This window comes from Pezoporus occidentalis, unplaced genomic scaffold (assembly GCF_034315485.1).
Source record: "Pezoporus occidentalis ecotype Australia unplaced genomic scaffold, CSIRO_AGI_Poc_V1 ctg11, whole genome shotgun sequence".
In the NCBI taxonomy this organism is placed as follows: Eukaryota; Metazoa; Chordata; class Aves; order Psittaciformes; family Psittacidae; genus Pezoporus; species Pezoporus occidentalis.
In genome coordinates, this window is record NW_026912886.1 from 1,721,077 (window position 1) to 1,745,191 (window position 24,115).

Genomic DNA, 24,115 nt, shown 5'->3' on the forward strand with positions numbered 1-24,115 from the left:
AATATTTTGATTATTATTCTGAACAAATCTTTAAGGTGGTTTCTCAGAAATGGGGGTGCACTGTTCTTTTGTTACTCTATGAGATCTAAATTTTCAAAAGCTTGGCTGACTGTGGAGAAAAGCAGTGCTGAAGGGACCTCTGTTCCTGTTTGTACAGACACATGACTGGAAACTGAGGCTGAGCAGGACCACTATTGCTGCTGGATTTCCTTCACTGAATGTTAGTTGTGTGCTGACTGATAATAGGTGGTTGTTGAGTAGCTTCCTTGCCTGGGCCCTGGGTATTCCTGCCCATTCCCTCCTGCCCACAGCAGTTACACTCTGGAAAAAGGTTTGTGACCTCCAACTGACTGGCTTATTTATACCCATGTCCAGTAATAGCAATACCAACCATAAACACAAAAGACCACAGAATAATTGAAGGTGAGAGGAACCTTTGGAATCAGGGTTGATTTCAGAGCTTGATAGGATTGCTTATGGCCTTGTCCAGGCAAGTTTTTAATATCTCCAGAGATGGAGACTTCACAGACCTCCTCTGGCACAGGGAGGGGAGAAAGAGGATTCTTTGTTCCATGGCAGTGAGGGGAAGGAGGAGGATTCTCATTTGCCGTGGTTGCATTGGGTGGATCTGTGATTATTTTTATTTTTTTTTCTTCCTATGGTATTAATGAGTCTCATAACTGAGGAAAGTCTTGTGCTTTTCCTCTTACATAGGCACTCGTTTCAGAGTCTGGACTCAGTGTTGTATTCACCACAATTTAAGAACTTGGAAGAAGAACATCTTCCCTCCAGACAAGTACCATGTAGTAGACGAGGAGTCTACTGTCCGTCCATCACAAGTGATTGTGATTTGTAACTACCAGTAACTGAGGAAGAAAAAAGTAAAATGAAAACACATTAGTCAGAAATCTGGTTCATATTTATATAGGTAAGTGTGATTCCGGCTTGAGAAAAGGGTGGTTTGGGAAGGTGGTACAATAAAAATACTCATCCAAAAAAGTACTGAACACTGAGATGTCACTGCATGTAATAAGGTTGAATGTAGTCATTAATGTTTGACTGTAAAAAGAATTGATGAAGATTTGGTTTTAACCACTTGGCTGGGCTGGTTCAGTACAGTACAGATTTTACATAGCATGGAGTTCGCCTTTCTGTAAGAACAGAGAAGGGGGAACTGCAACTCTCCTGTTTTGTGAAACATCAGCTAGAATAAAAGTGGCCAGTGCTGCACCTGAAGGAGCATTTGTAATCACCCCACATCCAGTTGAGTAATTAGCTGAAATAATTACCAGCCCTGAGATGAATTCACACACTTTTTTGCCTGTGACAGTATCAAGGATAACAGGTGTTGAGAGTGCCTTGAAGGGACAAAGATTAAAGATTATTTCATTATCTGGATTCCTTTAGGCAGAGAAGTCTTGCATTTTATCCTGTCATGCACAGAAAGGTCTGAGCAGCACCTCATTCTCCTCATGCTTTGGCAGTTTTGAAGCTGAGCTTTTGACAGAGAGTGAATATTGTTTAATCTGGGAGAATGCTCTGTCCTTGAGAATTCTGTAAGCTATCTCTGTGTCTGCACAGTCCGATTCCTACTCAGAGGCCCATGGAAAACTGCAAGTAAGGATGCCGAAAAGACACTGAGCAATGGTTTTCCTTTTAATGCTTTGGATTAATTAGAAAAGAAAGTATTTGAACAGTTACTTTACTTGGAAACTTGCTGATGAAATATTTTGTGTGTTTCCAACCCGTTTCAATATTTGTGAAGTAGCATGGTAAGAAGTGCTCAGTGTTCTGCATTCCCTCATGCGTTTGACATTCATCTGCCTTTGTCTTCAAGAATGGTCATGAATGTATGTTCACAGGCATGGGCTAACAACAAAGGAAAAGCTACACAAGCCCAGTTACAGATGCAAAACTGGACTAAAGATTGCCTTGAGATGCTTTCCAGTGAGACAGAGTATTTCTGCTTTCTGCCTTGGTAGCATCAGAAAGCCGTGAAGGTCTGTTGGACATGTGTGAGCAGGTTAAGTTTGAAGAAAGTTCAAGCTGGCTCCTCTTTTCCGTTGAGAGCAGCTTCTTCACACCTAATTGTGCTTTTCTCTGCATTTCCTTTAGTAGTTTTGAAGATGCTTTTTTCTTTCTCCCTTCTTTCCATCCATATGGTTACTTAACAAACCCCTTAGATAATTAATTCAGACCATCAATATTCATTGCTGGGTTTAGATTTTCAGTATGGCGATGTGGTAGACTTGCTGGGAAAAGCAATAGGTGAAAAGAAATAGATGAAGCTAAGGATAAATTGAGCATGCAGAACTCATGGATTTTGCCAGGGAATGACCTAAGTGCAAATGGATGGCTTGAAATTTGCAGCACCCACAGGTCTGTGTAAGCTGGAGTTCCTGGTAGTCTCCATGTTAAGGCTGTAAGGAAAATGTTTTGATATTCAGGGAAAAAAAGTGAAAACTTCACAGCACTTCAGCCCAAAAGATCAAAGTCTTGTTTGAATAAAATGTTACTGCATTTTGCCTTTCAGGGACTGAGCTGATCTGTCTTCCCTGAGATGGTTCCTCCACCTCTCATGGGACTCTCCCTTCATGTTTGTGGGTTGTGCATCTAGAACATGATTATTTTTTTTAAGGAAAGGACAGGTTGTGCAACCCTTTCTTGCAAACATTCTGAACAGTCCCCGTGACTTCCAGTTAGCTGCTTGTTCAAGAGTTTTAGTTATAATTGCTGTTTACAGTCCTAGAACAATGCTGTCTTGAGCTAGGTCAATATGACAGATAAAAAGAAACCTTTAGAACGTACATTTTCTGAATAACTAGGGAATTAGAATAACATGTAGAACCCTACCATTGGTTAAGGAAAACAGAGGGAAAGACACTGTAGACACTGTATTTGAAATAAATTATGGTAAGTTCACATGCTGCTTATTTACAGAGGCTCCTGTGAGAGAATGGAGACACTTGATGTGTAGTTGGAATGAACCTAGATAATACTGAGCATTTGTAACACAGTTTAGAAGTCAAACAGTTTAATACTGCTGAGGAAGTTAGAGATACTTCTTAAAAGGTGGAGAAGACATGTCTAATCCTTCCAGGCTTCCTGTCAGAGCTGGGGTACTTGAGGGTACCTGGCACAGTGCAATTTTCATGCCTACATGCACTGAGGGAAAGTGGAAATATTTTTCCACTCCATCAATGGAAAATAGTTATATGTAACTTGGAAAGTCCCAAACCCTCTTAGTGACCTTGCCAAATCCCCTTTCTTAAGGATTCACAAACCACTAAACCAGATAGGAGATGCTGAGGTTGAGGCGGAGTGCCAAGGGGAAGCAGTGATTGCAACTCTGGGTTGAGCACTGACAGGGCGCTCCAAGCCGTCCCTGTGGGTACCAGCACGGCACCCGCTGCCCTGCCTGCCAGGGTGCTCCTAGGAGACAGGGAGCTCACGTGCTGTGCTCTGCTTGGTACCGCGTGTCACATCTAACATCTGCTTCTCAGCCATTGCAGAAACACACAATGCAGATGTCTTTTAAGAAGGAAATTGAGCATGCAAAGAATTAAGGTAGTGTGTCAATGAGACTGAAGCTATTTTGAATAAGAACAAACACCCTCAGGCTTTTGGGATTTTAGTACAGGATTTTGAAAAGAAAATCAAAAGGGGAAAAGTAAATGCTGGGTTTGCAGCTATTGACACTTCAATTTCCATTTAACAGCAGCAATATCAATTGGGTGTTTCACACAGCATGATGTCCTTCCCAAGATAAGCACTTGCTCTTGGAATGTGGAATCAGACCTTTTGCATTGAACTGCAGGAAATGCAGGAAAGTTGGTCTCATTCCGGTAGCAGTAACTACAGTTCCAGAGTCTTTGCCTTTACTGTACCTGATCTTAACCTGCAGTTACACAAGAAAGGAATGACCAAGGAACTCATTAGCTGGCAACTTGACTTAAGCTAAGACTGGCTGATGCTTTTTGTGAAATGCTTGTACTTGCACACGGTTGTGCAAGTGCAGTGTAACACGTGAAACTTTCGTCATCTGTGATTTATGTGTTTACCTTTTACAAATATGCAGAATGGTGAATATCATCAGCTTTTTTTACCCTGATCACTAACAAAAGATTTTATAAAGCTACTAAGGATTAATAACGTAGGGTATTTGCAGGTTTTCAATGAAAAAGCCTTTTCTCTAGGTAAGCGCCCTACTTGGTTTTACCTTATGGTGTTTTTCTTCAGCATGTAAATGCTTCCACCAAAGGACATGGGCTGATTTCTCCACGCATTAGAAAATGTTGTATGCAGACAGGTGATACTCTGTGTAATACTGTGTGTGTAACATTAATACAACATAGTAACAAACAGGGCCTTTTATACCACTCCAGTACATCTAGAGAATTTAGCAGCTTGTTGAGGAATCCACATCAAGTTGTTTTTAGGACTTGACTCAAATGTTGTGATTTCATTTGATGTCTGGTAGCTCTGATGTCACACAAAGTAACTAGAATACTTTTAACTGTATTTCAAAATGTGAGTAGTGGTTTTCTTCCTTATGTTCTTCAAGGTGCCTTGGGGAATGCCTTTCAGCTTTAAGCTGGTTCAGTCTTAGGGGCCAGGAAACTGAAAGAAGGGAAGAGAAGCTGGAACTCATTGGGGTTGCCCCTTCTCCATCCCTTTGGGTTGAGCATTGTTAGTCTGGGCTTGGAGCAACAGGAAGAAAAGGAAGAGGAAGCACTGGCAACCCTTCTTAGCAGAGGTGGTGCAGTACCCAGGAGAGTGAGACTCATTGGAAGGGAGCTTTGCTTTGCAGGCGCTTTGGGGAGCAGCTGGTATTTGAACAGCTACTTTGAGAAGTTGGGTCAAATGACGTAGAACATGATCATGATGGTGCTGTTTGTGAAATGCTAAAACGGTGTCCATAAACAGTGCACACCTATATACACGTTTTAAAGTTAAGTTTCTTCCTTGTCACTGTTGGGCATCTTGCTATAAAAAGAAGATTGCAACAAATGAGTCCAGATTTCAGCAACATCCTGAAGTCTCAGGATAGTGCTGGAGCATCTGCCTATCTGTAAATGCTTCACTGACCTAGGACCAGTTGCGAAAAAAATCCTCAAGCTTGGTGATGTTCCAGAAACCAGAACATACTGTAATTTTGTAGCTCATGTTGGAAGAGAAGTGTGACAGGAGATACGCAGAAGTTGCAAACTGCAGTGGCTTAGTTCATGGTGTCTAATATGGTCCTAATTAAAGTTGTATTCTAGCAGAAGCTTGTCTAGTCAAGCAGAGATTCTAGTTCCTGTGCACCTTTCTCCCAGTGGAACAAACAGACTAAGTGCAATTAGCAATAAATAGATTACTGAACAATGGCTAGAAATGTTCAGTTTGCAATGTGGAAGCATGTTTCCATGCCGTGCAAGCAGGTGGCATCTGTGGAGCTGGCACCTGAACCCTCTCAGAGGCTGGGACTTAGCTGTTTGTGAACATTTGCATATGTGATCATGGGAGAGTCTCCTGAATTGAGGGGGTATTTTTTTCATAAGGAACTATCTGGAAGGAAGTATGTGTTGCATGATGGAACTCTTGATTCAGTCCGAACGGACAGCAGCTTTTCAATCTCGGGCACAGGATCCTGGGAGACCCATCATGGTAACTATCCTACATGACTGGTCAGTGTGCTTGTTTGGGCTGTCTCTTTACATACAGTTTGTAATATCATTATTGGTATTATCATAGGGTATCATTATTTTATAATACATTACTGAAAGGGCCTATTGAAAAGCTAAGCATAGTTGGTGTAAATACTTTTAAATAAAATCTAGGGAATAGTTTAAGTTATGCAAAGCTTGGCCATTTTAAAGAGAGGTATGAGTCTTTTGATGAATAGGAAATGTGTTAGGAAATTCTGATTAATTATTAATCTATTGAAAAAGGAGCTAGAAAGATTAATATTTTATATCACAGAGATATATTTATATAAAATAATTTTGTAGTTGTTAGTTAGCTGGTTACAGTATGGCTTCAAACAGTCTACAGAAACAAGTGAATTCTCCTTTATCTCAAATATAATTAGCCATTTAAATGTCTTAGGTCAATTTATTAACACTTTATTCATCAGGGTGTAACTTTTATTAGGCTTTATTGCTATCAGAAATTATATCCTACGCAAATACAATAGAGATTTAAATGTTCTGTAGAATGAGCCAATGCTTCCTGACTTTATTGCACAGTATTGTAATGAACCTTGACCAGCTGTAGATTTGATAAGTGTAAAATATTACTGCTTGCTGCTAATTTTGTTCCTTTTTAATGACTGATAATCCATGTCGATTTAGTGTGATAGTCACAATCCAATACTGTTTTCCTGCTATAAATGTGATTGTAACAGGAGCTATTAAGTGTGTCTGCATAATAAAATTAGTCAGGGAAGCTCTGTATATTGTTTCCAGGTCTTTGGATTTTCATTATAGTAGTGGAACTTGTTAGACTGTAAAAGCTGATGGTTGCCAGCTCAGACAGGCTCTTTTCTACTTCTCTGCCAAGCAAAGGGTAATGATGCTGCACTAAGAAGTCTGTTCTCACTGTTCTGGAACATTCTTCATACATAAACATAGGGTATCATTTTGGGGAGAGTGTGAAAGGTGTCATAGGGGCTGAAGAGAGGAAATTCATCTGGCAGCAAAGTATTACTACTGTGTGGAGACAAACTTGGCGGCTGTCTGTCGAGCTGGTAGAGGCGGTCATGACATCTCTCAATAATCCTGCAACACTGATAAATCAAATGATCATATTCCTCAGGATGCCAAAGTGTATGACAGGATCCTAGGGAGGAAGGCTAGCAGAGCCTCTCCTTTCCTGTAACACTCTCTCCAGCAGTGTACTGCACCTCTAGATACTGAACTCTTGCATTAGAGTAACTGTAGCAAACACATCCTTGAGACTTGCTTTTGGTCTTGTTTGATCTTACCCAGTCTGAAGACCTCTGTTTTAGTTCTTGGGCTTCTAGGTTTGAAGCGGACATACTTATATAAGAATGGATGAAATCCCAACTGTGAGAATAATCCACAAGCAGATGCAGCAGCTTAATGTAGATATTTTAAATTTATTTATTTATTTTAGTGAATAGTTCTGTGATCTCTACTGGTACCTTGGCAGAATAGTAACAAAGAGCTGTACACTGAGCTGGGCTGACCATTGGGGAAGAACAAGAAATACTTTTGCACATACTCCGCGATAGTTTGCTAAACATTGGCTTAGCAGTTTACAGGGGGTAATTTATAACTTTACACTCACAGAATAATACTTCATAGCTTTCAATACAAGGTAGGAGTAAATCTAAGGATTTGTAACCTCCTACATTATTTATTTCCAGTAGTTCCCCCAGCACTTGGAAAAGCTCCCCAAGTAAAAGAGAACGTAAAAAGCGAGCTGACAAATGTAACTGTTTTAGCCTCAATTTATTGTAGCATCTTTGCATTTTGGCTGCACAGTAGAAGCTGAGGCCCTTCTGACTTGGAGTTTATTCTTACAGGGAGCTTTGAATAATGCAGATGACATATAGTCTTGATATATGAGGGAGCATTCAGATGTTCTTCCCATATGCCAGCAATTTCTGTGATGGCTTTCAATGCATAGTGTAACACAACAAAACCGTGATATTAATTTAGGATCAGCCTTTCTGCAGAGATCTTCAGGCTGTTGGTAGGGATGAGATATACTCCTTTGTGGAGGACTTCTCAACTATTTCTAGGATTCAAAGGGGTTTCTGCTTTGCTGGCTCAATTCTCTGTCCAGCACTACTGGAATGAGGCTCTGTGCTGCAGTTTGGGGGAATTCTGGCTCCTACAGGGCTGCTTCGTGCTGGAGGACAAAACGCAGAGAGCCTAGTCAACATGTAAGTAGGCACCTGAAATCTGGCTAGCATCAGTGGGAGGTGAAGAAGGTAGTCAGTGTCCCTGCACATTAGTGCACCTATCTCTAATGGGGCTATTTCATCAGCATTCCTAGGGGACTTTGTGTGAGAAGTCCAGTAACTGGCTCCTTTATGCCTCTAGAGCAAAACGTATTTTGAGTGGGGAAGAGACATTCCCTCTGCTCAACGCCATGAAGAAAAGGGTCATAGTCACTTCACCAGTTTATAACCAGTTCAAGTAAGCGGAATAATTTCCTAGTGCCCTGTTCAATTCTTTGCCAGATGAAGATGTCCCATATAGATTTAACTCTGGTCTTTTGCTCTAGCTCAGCAAGAACACTAATACAAAAGGTATTCCTTGCAAATAAACACTGGACAGACACAAAGAAACACTGTGTAAAACCTAAGCCATGCAATGAGCTTCAGAAAGATTGGATCCACAGATGTGCTGACTGAAGTTTAAGAGGCAACTTAACAGATGTACAAAGCTGTAGATCAGAGGGGATATAAAACAGTTAAACTTGCTTAAAGGCACAATGTGTCACAATCTAACGATTACATGCATCCTAAGCCCGACAGAAGAGGGAACATACGCTCAGCTATGTGCTCTTGGCTGTAGGCATGCCAAGAAGATTATAAAAATGCCATGCTGTGATATGTTGCCCTCCTGCCTGAAAGGCTACCATTAAGCTGCTTATTTACTGCACCTATTCAGGCAGCAGTGCGGTTCAGAGTGCTACCTGTCTTCTCGTTGGATAAATTAGTTGTGGATATCACAGGATTATTGCTGCCTATTGTCAGTCTGGTGAAGGTGGGAAGAGATGAAAGACACTGATCTGACCTTGTAATGTTTTGTGTAAAATAAGAGGTGCTTTTTCTTCATAGTGAGTGTCACAGTTGATCTTGGTAGGACTGATTGTGATAGCAAGTTTGGAGCTAAATTAAAAAGCCTAACATACTAATGAAGGCAAAAATTTTGTCTCGGTCATATATATATATCTCTCTATCTATATATATATAAAGGGAGGAAGATGGAGGGGGCAAGGATATGGAGGTGTGGAGGGAAGTGTGTGTCACTAGAGCTTTGTACTCTCTTTCCAGCTTTGTAAATCAGCACTGTTTGAAATGAAAGCTTCAAGAGGACATGCAGGAAAACTTGGCCACCCCCTCAACTCAACACAGGTTTTTATAGAAATTGTTTTGCCCTCATATTTTTCTGATATCTGGAGCTGTGAACTTTAAATTAGTGATAACAGCAATTGACAAGTACAGCATTAAAAACTAAACCATGCAGCCCTACAGGCTTAATTATGAAGTGAGCAGGAGGGTAGACACAGAAAATCCTGTCTCAAAATTTTACCTCACATAATATAAATAAAAGATTATGTCTTCCACTGGTAGGCTATAGATCAAAAAGATAATATGAAATGACTGCCCTGTGTTTATTTTGCCTTTATTATGTGTATACATAAACTATACATTTCTCATTTTCTTCTTTTTCAGCTATACACAGAGACACTTAGATATAGATATAACTATTTATATGTAGCTATAAACGAGTATCTGTCATTGTTTTTACATGTTCATAAATCATTAGAAAGACACTTTTTCGTTGTAAAAATGTAAAAATAGAAAATATTGTTGGGAAGCATTCTAATTGCTAATATGGTGAGTTTAAATGACAAATAATGTGATTGGAACTGATTTTGGAAATGGTGACTCTGAAGATAAGGGTGTTTTAGATGATCACTAAGTATGAGACACTAGTAATGACAGTGTTCATTGCACAGGTGTAATCATGTCATAATACAGCCACGTATCTTCAACACTCGGGTACTAGTTGTGCTGAACTAGTTGTGTGAGTTTTGTTGCTGTTTTAAACAATCTCTCCTTGTTAAGCTTGGACAAGGCATCAGAAGAGGGTTTTCTGTTTCCTGAGGAACCATGACTAACTCGAACCATTTTACATGGCTTCAGTGCAGCACATGATTGTCCATAGGTTGAATTTTAGTGGCAGCAGTCAATAAGTATGTTTTTGTTGCTGGTTACACCAAAACATGCCTATAGGCCGTGTCAGGATATCTGATGTGAAGACTGGAAATGGTCTGAATTTCCAGCTAAACATTTTTTATTACTGGCAAAAAAAGGAGGAGTAAAGAATGTGACAGAGACAGGCACAACTTTCTCTTTCTTTCATTGAGCTACTTGATGGTTTACAAATGCCAGTACAAAACCCTCCAGAACAGCAGCTGATGCACAGCCAATGCATCTTGTCACATTAAAAGGGGCTTTCTCGTGGCAGGAAATTAGGCTCACAGGAGGAGTCGAGAAATACACCACCTTTTATTAAGCGCTCATGAAAACTAAACTTTGCTATTTTTCCTTGTTGCATCTTGGAATATGCAGTGCCCTTAATGATGGGATTGTCAGGAGAGTGTCAGGCTGTAATATGCAGCATTGTTCTAACAACATAGTGCCCTGCTTCCTTATTTACTTGCCCATAACTTAGGAGCATTTCATACAATGCTTAAGTTTGTGCAAGTAGCCCTGCAAGCACCAGTCAGACGATGGCTGAAGCTGAGCTTGTCTGATCCTGGCTTACAGCACTGAGCCCTCTTGGAGGGGTATTTTAACTGGCAATTATTGTATTTGATTATGATCAATCAGGATGAAAATTGACTTGACTCCTTAAAGTCTAAGTCTCTTTATATCATTATTAGCCCTGCATTTTCTTCTTTGTCCCTCCCTCTCAGGCAGCCTCCACCACATGCATTTGCTGGATAACGATAGCCCTTCGGAGAAATGTCTGTCCTGGTTTTGCTAACAGCCCTAAAATGAATTTAGTACAGAAAACTGTCATGGTTCAAACCCAGCTGGTAACTCAGAACCAAGCAGCCACTTGCTCACTCCCTTCTTCCCCCCAGCTCCCAGGGGGATGGAGAGGAAAATTGAAAGAATGTAAGTTCCATGGGCTGAGACCAGAACAGTCCAGGAACTAGGGTATAACACAAACCACTGCTGCTACCACCAATAACCATAATGATAAGGGAAATAACAAGGGGAGAGAATACAATTGCTCATGTGCCGACTGATACTCAGCCAGATGAGAGCAGCAATCTGGGCCTTCTAGGTAACTCCCCCCAGTATATATACTGGGCATGACGTGCTGTGGTATGGAATACCCCTTTGGCTAGCTCAGGTCAGGTGTCCTGTCTCTGCTTCCTCCCAGCTTCCTGTGCCCCTCCTTACTGGCAGAGCATGAGACTGAAAAGTCCTTGATCAGAGTAAACATTTTTAGCAACAACTAAATACATCAGTGTGTTATCAGCACTGTTCTCAGGCTAAAGCTGAAAACAAAGCACTGCACCAGCTACTGAGAAGGAGAAAAATAACTGTTACAGCTGAACCCAGGACAGTATCCACCCCTTATTCCATATGATTCACCTCATGCTCAGATCCTATATATTTCAGTGTACCATCACTTTTTGTTTCATATATACATATATATATCTGTATCTCCACACAGAAAGATATCATTCCTTAGTCCATGGACCATCCCTATACAGTTGCTGGATTCATTCAGTCCATGTTGTCAGGCTCTATCTCTTGTAACAGTCTTTCAAGGGAGGAGGGACTCTGTACAGTATTGGATTGTTGCCTGCTGACGACACCACTGAACTTGTCTGGTCACTGCTGAGCTCATCTGGTTTCATCATTCTTTGTTGGGATGATGGTTGGAGGGAAACCAGGGCCAGTCAGTGGTGACCTGAAGACAGTTCTGCCGCTGTCAGCTTTTCCCATGACTTTATTCTCCACTGATGATCATGACAGCATATATCTTTTCAAAATCTAGAATGGCAGAGGTGAGCATCTAGCTGATGTGCTATAAAAGTGCTACGTAGCAGGCAACAGCATATAATTGAGTTCATTGGCTGTTTTCCCCCAAAATTAAATCCCCTTGAGGTACATGTTGGACTCCCTCATCTTCCCGCATGACCCACCAAGTATATCTGGGTCCCTGAGCAAAAGCAGTCCCACGAGTGGGTTTGCCTTTACCTGAAGCAGGAATAACCCAGACTGTCTTCCCCAGCAAATTGTTTACGTGCACCACAGGAGCTCTATCCCCCTCTATGGTACGTAACAGTTCTTATTGGGCTGGGCCAGCCCTATTGGCAGATCCCTTGGTGTTGACTGTACTGCAGGCTGAAATTGGCAACATAAGGGTGAGTTAGTTTTAGCCCGGTGGGCCCATGACACCTCAGGCCATCAAGGCAGAGATGCAGCATATAGATGGGCTCATGATCAGGGGGTGGGCTTAACAATGGACACTATTGCCCAGGTTATTATAAAAACATGGTATTGTTTTAATTTGTCATTTTCCATTATGTTTGGAGTTGCTAATCTTTCCAAGATGTGTAAGATTAATGTTGCTTTGTCATGGTAATACATGAGGATCAGAAAAAGAAGCAGCAGCAAAAGTGCCAACTGTAATGACCTTTATTCCTGCAAACACTGCTGGTCTGGAGCTGACACCAGTGCCTGTTACATGCTGGCACAGACAGATAGGGGTATCCCCTCCTGTCTGGAGTGCAATGGTGCCTTCTCTCTGCAGTTGCTGTTCTTCCCCAGTCTTTAATCTTTGGGGAGGATGATGTGGGAATAAGCACAGCTACATCACAGCAGATATCCCACTTGTCTCTATGGTAATAGGACTCCGCAGCCAAGTTATTAATTCCCTAAACCAGCTGCTGTGCACCAGGCCTGCTTTGTGTGGACTGAAATGATGATACAGTTGTGAAAGCAGCTCATGTCACTTGTTCAGCTGCTCCAGGTAGAAGGCTTCTAAGCACTGCTGTATAGCTTGAATGCAGTTCAGAAATTCATGAAGTCTGCTTGTTTCATGACAATGAATGAACAGTGCATAAATAAATCTCTGGAAATGATAAGATTTGACTTGCAGCAGTACAGCTGTGTCTTTAGGCGTCACAGCTTTTCTTCTTTTGGAAACTATGAATTTAAGGAGGTTATTTGGCTTAAATAAAAAGGAACAAAAGTCACAAAGAAGGTGGCATATGCACTTGTGTTATCTCTCATGGAAAGACCTAAATCACTGCATTTGCAATTAATGGTAATCACTGGCAAATCTGCCTTAAATGTGTAATTAATCCTAAGCATGTAAGTAGTCTGACTGATGTAAATGGAACTGCTCAGGCACTCATGCACCCACATGCACAAAATTAGTCAGGCACTTGGCTTCTCCAATAGGGCTGAGTGGAAATGCAGAACTCTTCTGCTAAATTGCCATGGGCTCAAGAGAATCCTGCAGTTTAATTATCTTCAACCAGGGTTAAAGAGGAATGGAAATACCCTTTTGTGCCAGAGAAATCCATCCAGATGTCATTTGTAACGGCAGGAATGACTAACTCAAGGGAGCAAGCAGAGGTGAGGTTTTGTTGCATGGCAGTTACTTGTAAAGCCAAACTAGGGTATTAGTGGAAGTCCAGGGTAGTCAGCTCAGGAGGAGGATGAGATTGTTCATTCAGATTTAGAGATGTCTTTCTGTTGGAAAGTGTGGAGGGGAAAATTACCAAGGTCACATCAGTGAGAGTGGGAATCATTTGGGGAGACTTTGAGTACTGTGACACTAGCAGGAAAGATTTAAGTAGACTTCTCATGTGTATTAGTTGCCTGTGTCATCAATTGGATGTGCATCCCCAGAATAAAGGGTAGTGGAAATGGGGAAGGGTGGAAGAAGTCCCAGAGCTTTATAGACTAGAACAAAGGTAGAACTGGATCCTGTGAAAAACCAGGTTAATGGGTGAGCAGAAGGGTTAGGAAGCGTGGCTGGAAGTATTGCAGCACCGAGTCCCAAACCTGCTAAATAAATTGCGAGAGCACAGATGCCAGCATTCTTTGTTTATTGTAACTGACTGAGGAAAATGCTTTCAGAAAGAAGGATATACTTGTTAAGGGGAAATAGTGATCAGCAATTAAAAACTAATTAAGAGAATTGGAATTTGGTGTTGGTTTGGTTCCTGTAACCTCCACAAAAGACATTTGGGATATTTAGGTCTTACAGAATCCAGAGGGTACCTGCAGTTGTTTACAACAGCGTTACTTTGTCCTGCTTTGTGTTAACCAGTATTTGGCTCAGTCCTGGGCCATAACCATTTTTCCATTGCTTGGACCTTTGAGCAAGCAAGTATTTTTGACGGGAAGCTTTGCAAACCTTGGCAAGTGCTACGGTTCCTCTCACAGTGTCCCACAGATGGCATGTGGTGCCTGGGAATGCCTTGTGCGGCTCTGGTCCCAGTCCAGAAAAGTGTAGACAGAGATGAGGAAAATACCTTGCCCATGAACTGTGAGATAAATCAGTCTGATTTGTTGATGTGACTTCTCTAGGACTTACCCGGGCAATGCAGGTCTGGTTTGCTAAGGTACTGTGTGAGCTTTGTCCTTCTGGCAGTGCAGGTCCAGGGATGCTGTTAGGCAGAGCAGTGCAGCGCAGTGGTACATGTCCAGAAAGAAAAATGGTGCTCTGAGGTCAGCATGGCTGCAGCCTGCTGATGCTTTGTCAATATTGTATTGGCAATCCAGTTACCATAAAGAACAAGGACATTATGTAGCTGTTAGGAGCTAGGAAATGGATTGTTTACTATGTTACATGCCATCAATCTGCTCAGTGAGTAAACCTGAGCTCTGGCTGACTGACATAATTTCTCTCAAAAGCCCCAAGTGTCTTATGTTGCCTTATATTTATTTAGATTGAATTAGATTTTTTTTAATGTGGAAGATTTTAGAACATGAAACCAGTTTTAAAACTTACATTATTTTAATTCTAATCATAGTAATTAAATTGACATGATTAAAAAAATGAATAGAAAAGCTGGTGCAGGAAGGCCATACCCAGTGAATGTGTTCATTGTGAATTCAATTCAGATTGCAAAGGATGACTTCTTTATTAAGGTATTTACCAGTAATAATACAATAGATGACATTTAACTCATAAAGATTAGTTTCTTTGAAATATTCTTCTTTGTGTTTGCAGTGTATCTGCAGACAAAATGTAGTTTGTACTTCATCTTGTTCAGCATTCTACAATACTAGACCAAGTCTCATATTCCCAGTGTTGCTTTGGTTTTGGTTTAGGATTTAATGGAAGGTGGTCAAATGGGGATGGAAATGTCCTCCTGACATACAGAGATTGTTCTTTTGAGTTTTAGCTGCAGGGGAGTGGAGCGAATAGGAAATTTGCTGTTACAGTCATGGAAGCTTTCCTGAATAAGCTATCATGGGTCAGGAATCTGAATATCCAGGCAGCTTTGGGGCTGGAACATTTTATTGTTTGCAACCATTTGCCACTGTAGCTTTCTCTTCATTTTAGTCCTCGTGTGGCAAGTCATGAGCTGTACTTTAAAGTCTGCCCAGCCTAGTCCCTCTCTGTGGTCAGGCAGCAGGCATGCAGATGTTGTTTGGGGTGGGAGAGTGCCTCTGTGTGTAGGCAGCAGCTGTCTTTGAGCCACTTGAGCTGGAAGTGGACATGAAAACTACCTTCACAGAGGAGAGCGAGGCGCTCCCATGGTGTAAAGCTGGCCGCACTTCCCTAAACACGTCCCTTATTGGTATTCGATCTTAAAAAATGTCTTTCATTAACAATATAATTTGATGAAGTGGGTAATTGACTTGCATTTGATTAAGGCTGATTCTGTTGGATTAACATGATTAATAGGTAAAATTATAATCCAAGAGAAAGCAGCGCAAAAGGTGACTCAAGTCCTGGCTCATATTAAGATACTACATTTAAAAAAGATTGATATGGTAGAAAAATATTCATTTCACAGTCGTGCTGTCCCCTTACAGACACTGATGTGATTCCCAAGAACTTTGTAGCCAGAATCAGGGCCGTTCCAAAGGCCTTTGAGGTTGATGAGAGTTGTTATGCCAGAAGTGTGTCTGTGATAAAACTCCACACCTACAATGTAAATATTCACTGCTGCCATATTGATAACAGCAAAATGCTGTGTTACTACTAGGAGAACTTGTTCTGGACCTCAGGGGGGTCAAAAATAGCTTAATAGGCTTACAGTTGAAAAAACAGATCCAAAGAAGAGCCTCTCAGTTCTGAGACTGTCACATAGTACAGGGACATTCCACATTGTGTTTCCCTGTATGTCTGTTAGGAAGATAACTTAAAACTTGGTGTGAAGTTTGACCCCTGATACCCAGGGTACTGCATTGACTCAGAATAAAAGAAAAAATCCGGTATTAAAACTATAGTTTTCCCTTTGAGAGAGCAAGAAAAGATCATAGCAACCTCATCTTAAGATAACTGTAAAGATGGAGGTAAACCATTGAAGTTCCACTGTCCCAAGTTGGACTTGTCAGCATAATGCACGTATGTGGCTTGTACTTGTCTAACAGTGAAATGAATTAATTCCCGTTTGCCTGGCAGCTAGAGGACTCCTTTGCTGAAGCTGAAAACTTCCCTGCCAACCATGGCAAATATGTTTTACTGGCTCCTTTTAGGTGTGACAAGCCAACGGTGGTCCATGTGTGGTGCCTAAAAATAATTGTTACTTGAAATGCATGAAACGGCCCACTGGATGGGTTATATAGGCAACTAGTTACATTCTGATATTGGAATCTGATCTAAAGGTAATGTTTTCCATCAACCTCTGTTGTATTTCAAAAGGACACAATCAGTGCAAATAACCAACCCTACAGTTAACTAACCTGACTCGATCGGCAACTTGTCAGTGATTAGAGCAGCACTTCATTTGCTACTGAAGTGAGTGTGTGCTGGTAGGCACTGTGTTCTTGGAAACAAAAAATTGTCTGCCAGGCTAAAAGTACAGGGAAAACGTTAGCAGTAAATCCTCACTCTGGGATGATACAGTTTCACATTTAATTTGTAATAGACATTGCTTTCATTGAGGCTTCTGTAAGATAAGAAGAAACAGATGAATTTGATCTCAGGAAGATGTAAAATCCTTAAGACATCTTCAGCATTATCTCATGATTCACTAAAACAAATTCTGAGTCTGGCAAAATGTACTGAGCACCTCAACAAGTGCAAAGTTGAGGGATCCAGTTCACTGTGGAACCCATCCAGGGAGCCTCTGTGTGTTTAAAGTCACCATTTTCAGACTAGTCAAGTGGGGGGGGTGATGATGCTGAAGCAGTGTGGAAAAGCTGTCACTACACGATAATTTTCCCATTGCTTGGCTTACAGTATCCCAAATACACAGACAAATTAGAATCTGGTTTTTGCCTAGAGAAGTTCTTGTGCTCCTAAGTTCTCATGCTCCTTTTTAGGAGTACAAAAAGACTGCCTGATAGGTTCCAGTAGGTGCCAAATGATTCAGTAGTGAAATATGGCTGTGTTTAATGTCATCTAGACTGTTCCAGAAGGACAAAAGGAGTTATTGTGCCAGTGACACAACCTACAGAAAATCTGGAGCAGGCTGGAAGTGATGATGGTAACTCCACAGAGGTTACCTGGGCAAATAGCACAGGTCCCACAGCAGGAAACAGCTGCTGCTTTTTTCCCCTTGTTTTTTAATTGTTCCAATGGAAGAGCAGCTCAGATGCGGTGCTGAGGAGGAATGGGCTCGCTAACGTTTATTAATTGAGGCTAAAGTAATTCCTGACATTTAGAGGCTGCTGTGTCTAGTAGACTGGATTTATAAACATTGAAAAGTGGCATTTCGGAAGTGGCATGAACAGTGCTCCATTCCTTTAGGATAGCTTCTGCTGATGGGAGAACCAGCTGCCAGCATACTGAGATCTAGAGTTTAAAGAGACACCAAAAGGAGAATAGTTACTGTTGTTAGGATCATTCTTGTTCAGTTTTAGACATGTCTAGGTCCTATGTGTATACATAGTCATATGTATAATATTTGCCTATTAGAAGAAGAAAAATCTCATTTCACTGCCAAGCTTGTTAGAAATCTCTTCAACTGCTGGCGTGTGATACTGGTAGTAGATACTGCCAAAGGTAATAAACTCTGTGGTCGTTATGACATGTCTGGGAACAGCTTTAGCACTGGACATGGAAGAGTTGAGCTGGTCTCTTGGTCAGTCAGTTAATAAAACTGAACAAATTGCTAACATGCAGCAGGTGCATTTTCAGTGAGGTCCCTGTTATTTCCTGGGTACCCTGAATCTCGGTGTGTGTTTCCCCTATGAGCATCTTCACTGATTATGCAGCGTACTTGTCAAGGCAAACTCTAAACTACAAGCTGTGCACAAATCCAGTTTCTTGAATGCAAACTGGAGGAAAACATAAGAAAAAAGGAAGAATATGTTGCTTTCAGTGGCAGTGAACATAGGCAGGACATTTCGTAACTTCAGACTGTTAATTTGAAACCACTTGCTCAGCTTACTGCAGAAAGTATTCAGTTTTCAGTGACCTTAGCGATGACTGACTAGAGATCACTGTATATAGATTTTCTATTTTAGTTAAGAATAAAGTCATATTTAGGTGGATGGATGAATTTGGAACACTGTTGCTTCATCTTTATCTCTAATTGAGATAGTACCATGGGTTGTAAGGCTCTGGAGTATAATGATTTGTCAGCACAGGACACAGAGTGGACCAATTTAATAGTTGCTAGAGGGGTTAGGATTCCAACAGCCTTTGATGAAATCTTTTTTAGGTCAGTAACATTTAGAGGTATAGGGAAAAAAAATGAAGTAATTGGAGAGAAACCATATGGTTCGTGGCTAATTTGGAGAAATACAGATTATATTGTTGTGCCACATCTTACTCATTAAATGAAAAGGTCTTAAGATTTTATAAGGGGTAGATTAATATTGATATCATGTTGTGATTCACACTGTTTAGTGTGCAAACATCAGCCATCCTTTATTCCTGCACATGCTCAGTGCCATCCCTGAAACCCCTGTCAGGTATCAGGAATTACCATGGTGAGTCAGTAGATGACTGCCTGCCTTACACGTACATCTCTCATGTAAGTTTTCCACGGCAGAAGAAACGCTGGCAGGTCTGTGAAACATGAATTCAGGTATTACAGAAGTAGCCAGATTTATGCTTATCATGGAAATAACATGGGCGAGTGATGTTTCGTAAACATGGGGTGATCTCTCTGCATTCCCTACCGTTTTTACCAAGAGCATCTCACTTTATTTGCACAGGCTCCTATTCATTGGAATTACATCTATTAAATTTTAATCTTTAAGTTTCTTTGCTGTTACATTTGAAGTGAATACAGACACGCTGGTTGAGAATCGAGCTCTGTATTTACTTTCAGGTGATAAAGGTAAAATACGCACCCACATCCAACTGTGTAAATATTATTTTATTCATGTTTATTACAGTAGTGCCCAGGGACTGTGAATGAAATTGCTGAACAGCTCATAGACACTGCAAGGGGTAACTTGTGCCTCACACGATCTGTAGCAAAAACAAGTGAGGCAGACAACAGATCTGAGGGCACCCGGGCTGGGAAGTGACTGACTGAGAGTGACTTGGCGAGGGGAGGCTGAACATGGCGTAGCCCCATGTCTGCCGGCTGAGCCCTGAGCTCATGCTGCCTTACACAAGAAAGGGCTTATAGATGTCTTGTAGAATAGAAGGTATTTAATACACGAATGTATCGTGTAGTTATGTATTGATCTATATGTGTATAATTTTGCAGGTATTTCAAGATGTCATTACAAATTGCAGTAAGTATAGGGTGATTCTGGCTCCCATTAGCTTATTTAGTGTTCTTAAGGCTTTAACCTTCTGTTATGGGATGAAAAGATACAAACTTCACATCTTGCTGTGGCTTGCTGGCATACTTGAGAATATTGTCTGAGATTTTAGGAGAGTCCTTTCCAATTGGCAGAGATGTGTGGCTACACTTGTTAGGAACTGAGCACTACGAAATAGATGGTCAGCTCTGGAGGGGATCCTTCACCTGGGGAATAGCTGTAGGAAAACAGTGCCAAACAAGCAACACTTTGCTGAGAGGTTTCCGGAATAACATTCTTGACTTAGAGCCCATTATCTAACAGATGTGTATTGATTTAATAAGCCTCCCCACTGTTTCACTGTAAGCACTTTGTTCTCTCATCTTCAGTGCAGAACATGGACCAGGAATCTATTAATAAAAAGTCTCTCATTCCAGCAAAACATGTTGGTACCCATATTTGCCAAGGACATTTAAGTATTTCAAAGCTAATTAAGCTTTGTTTGATTGGGATGCTGCAGGAAAGTCCCTCAGCTGGATATAGTATCTGATACGTATATATATATATATAGGTATCCTTTTGCTTGACTGAAGAATAACAGTACAAATTATTTAATCTACTCCCCAGTGTACCCCAAAATGGTCTTACAAAATAATATGTCTTTCTGTGGCTATAGTAGAAAGGAATTGATACCTTGCTACTGTCAAGCTGTTACTTCATTCTCATTTCTTTTTCCATGTGATATATTTACTAACTGTATTGAACTCTGCTCTTCCTTTGCATTCTTTTTGATGTCGCAGGCTTCATTTGCTATCCAACAGTAATAACAGTAATGTTCTGGTGAAAACAAACATATCTAGCAAAAGGCAAATCTTTCTGCTTTCACGGAGCAGACAGCAGGACAGGATGACATCAGTGCATGAACACAGTGTCTCTGTCTTTCCTGGTTTATTGACACACTAACACTGAGGCAAGTTGTAGGCTATGTCTAGAGGGGTGTAAAAGCTCATAGGCAGCTGATGAAGCAGGAGCAGAGGTTCCCCTGCAGCCCATGGTGCAGCCCACGGTGAGGCAGGATGTGCTGCTCAGGGGGAGGATGTAGAGAAAATCGGGAGTAAAGATAAACCTGGGCAGAAGGGAGGGGTGGGGGAAGGCGTTTCAAGTTTTGGTTTTATTTCTCATTATCCTACTCGGATTTGACTGGTAGTAAATTAAATTCAGTTACCTTTTTCCCCAGGTCAGGTCTGTTTTGCCTGTGACAGAAACTGCTGAGTGATCTCTCCCTGTCCTTATCTCGACCCAGGCGCCTTTCCCTGCATTTTGTCTCCCCTGTCCAGCTGAGGAGGGCAGTGGTGGAGCAGCTTTGGGGGGGACCACGCAGCCAGGGTCAGCCACCATCAGCACACACTGCTGTGCTTGGAGTGCAGCTGGAGGTACTGGAACAGAGCCGGCTGCTGCCCGGCTGGGGACAGCAAGTCCTGCTCAGCACTGTACAGTGTTCCCAGCAGTTCACAACCCTGCTGTACAGGAGTTCACACAGAAGATGAGAGAGTCATCTTCTGTCTTACATGCCCACATAAGCATTCTTAAAATGTGACCCTATATACAGTGAGCATAGCCATTCTAACGCTCAGTTTTTAAAAGCTATGTACATCATGAATTAAGCTCTGTGTTTACTCTAGTGCTTTGCATGCATTCTTGTGCTTTTCGTTGCTATCCAGTTCAAATGAAAAAACCAATTGCTTGTGTGTTGAAAAGCAAGTAATAATTTTACACTACACTTTTGTGGTACCGAGCTCCAAGACCCTTTTAAAAGGGTCTGTGAGAAGGAAATTGTTTCTGTCTCCTCAGCCTCTTGAGAAGGAGTATTTCCACATGCACATCACCAAAGGGAGACATGGAACAGTAACAAATCCCCTTTGAAGATCTTAGCCTTCAAATGCTGTAGTCTTTCTTACAGCTGCCTTGGTTAAAAACACTTGATCCATATTTCTATTTCAGTAGTGAATATGTTGTAAAGTTCCACAAGTCCTACACAGGAAGCATCCTATAAAACACATCTTAAGGTAAGAAATGCTTGTGTGAGTCCAGCAAGTGCTTTGAACCCAGGAACTCTTCTTTCATAATCTATTACTATTTTCTGCAAAGTTTCAAGTAATTTGCTTTTCTGAATCAAGCTATAAAGATTTTTACTGTAGAATTGGTCTAGAGTGTACACAATCGTGTATGTGTTCTAATGCTGGACTTACCACTGTCCTGATCTGCCAGCCCTTGACAGTGTAAGTAATCTTCGCTCATCTGCCTCATCTTGCTGGTTGAATACAAGAGTCAAGTAACTCCAGCCTATCTGCTACATCTCGACTCAACTTCGCAAATCAGATTTTGTTTTCACGTGGATAAGTGATCTAAGTGAAGGGTTAACAGTGTTCTGTCTCTCTTAATTTGAGATTTGGTAGACAATTATAATTCAAAATACTACTTCCAGTTGAGACCCATACATAGCCTAGAGCTAGAAGTCCAACTTTGCTTTTAAATGCAAATATTTTAACAAGTAGATCACACAGAAGCATGAACTATCAATTATTACTACCAGGCATATGTAAAACATCTTGTTTATCACAAAGAGACCAAATTAGGCTAAAAATGTAAAAGAAAAATTTGTAATTGAAATGTTGCCTATTCTCCTTTGAAACTGCCCATTGTTCTTATCAGAAGTAGCCTTCAGGTTGTCTTGATGCATCTGAATGGATCTTTCAATAAGAAAAGGTGGGAACCACCAGTATCGGCAGTCCGTGGTATTTGTCATGCAATGAGACTTCTTGAGAAGGGTTTTAGAACAGTGCATTATTTACAGCACCAGCCTGTCACAGAAAAGCCCTTGTTTCCCCTTACTTTCATTCTCTAAAGGTCTTACTGATACATACAGAGTGACAGGAGGAAAAGTTTCATATCGGGCAGAGTGAATTTCCCAGCTTACCTACAGACAAGAATCTAGCCAGAAGTCCATGGAAATTTGGAAAGTGTTAACTTCAGTAGGTTCCTTGAATCCAACTTGAACTGCCAAATCAAAGCCACTCAACTACAAGGTTCTACAAATGGTGGTTTCAATTTCCAGTATAGTATAGTATTGTCTCAGCCGAATTCAAGTCAAATTCTACTGTTTATCTCCATCCCCTGGAAGACTTTGTCCTGAGACACGAATACCTTGGGGTGTTGGTTGGTTTGTTTTTCCAGACTACCGCTACCTCTCTTTCAGAGTAACAGCTGGATACTCGCATTTTGTAGACATGAGAGCTGATTTACCAATGCTTTCCCTTTCTCAAGGCTAGCTGGTAGGTTTTGACCAGGAAATAATTGTCTTGAGCATCGTCAGTGTCTTCAGGTTTTACACATGCACATCCCCACTCACAGGATTAACACAAATGTTGAATATATTTATGGCACAGTCTTGTGACCCATGCTCAGAAAGCACAGCCTGATGATGGTTACCTCCGGACTGTTATCAGTGAAATTATTGTTACATCACACCAGTCCATAGGTTATTTCCCCCCCAGGCCCTGTGTCTTCTGAGCTCTTTTGTAACTGGAAACCTCTAATCGCTGATGGTTGTTGGACTGTTCTCTTTTGGTGTCCCCTTTTGGTTTGGTACAAACTTTTATACATTGGTCTTACTGGCATGAGTGATTTCAAAGCTCTCTACAGTCTTTGTTTCTGACACCCTTTGATTTGCCTGAGCTAGGTATAGATGTTGTTTCTAATTATGAGTTACATTTTAATGTTGGAATTTCTAGTGGCTCATAATTTAATCTATTTGATGTTGACAGGATTGAGTTTGTTTTTTAATACCTATTTTACAAAACAATGCACCCAAGAACCATTATTTAAAGTTCAGTTGTCTGCATTGATTCAGTTTCATCTCTCTGTCCTTTTATGGGTGGCTTCTATGGCTTTTAAAGTTCTGAGGTTTAGGATGCATGTTTGGGTTTTTTTTCCTCTCCAGGTTTCCTGGAACAAAAGGACCCCTCTCTCTGCACCTCTCTCTGTGCAAGGTTGGCTGAGAGAGTTAGAAACTCTTATTTGTTAAACAATACTCTCCCCCTGTCCTCACCTGGTTCTAATTTCTCTACCAGCACGTGATCTAGGAGACTTGACTTAGCTACAGAGACTTTAACTTCAACTCATTAAGTGCACGATAACCTCAATAGTATTTACTTCTGTAAAATAATGGATCCTCTACTAGGTGGTGTGTTATATTGATGGTGGTGTTACATACTTACGTATTTATCAGACACTGGAGATATATATATATGGTGACTTATTTAACACTTGGTAACGTCCAGCAGTGGAAGTCAGACCATAGCCTTTCTGTCACTTAGACTTTTAAAAGGACATAAAACAGTCTTCATTACTCCATGTCTCTACACAAAGTCTCTCCTTTTTGTTTGGCTTCTTGCATTAGAGAGGAGGGAGTGTACCTGGAGCAGTCCCTTGTTCCTTGCCTTTGTA

The 24,115-nt window shown here is 41.0% G+C and overlaps 1 long non-coding RNA gene across 1 annotated transcript in view; it reads left to right on the plus strand.

Moving 5' to 3' along the window:
• Positions 1–24,115, plus strand: part of LOC134167708 (uncharacterized) — a 234,945-nt gene that overhangs the window by 183,351 nt on the left and 27,479 nt on the right. The window contains exon 4 of the long non-coding RNA XR_009966263.1: positions 9,014–9,094. This is a non-coding gene — a long non-coding RNA (uncharacterized LOC134167708). The remainder of the gene's footprint in view (positions 1–9,013; positions 9,095–24,115) is intronic.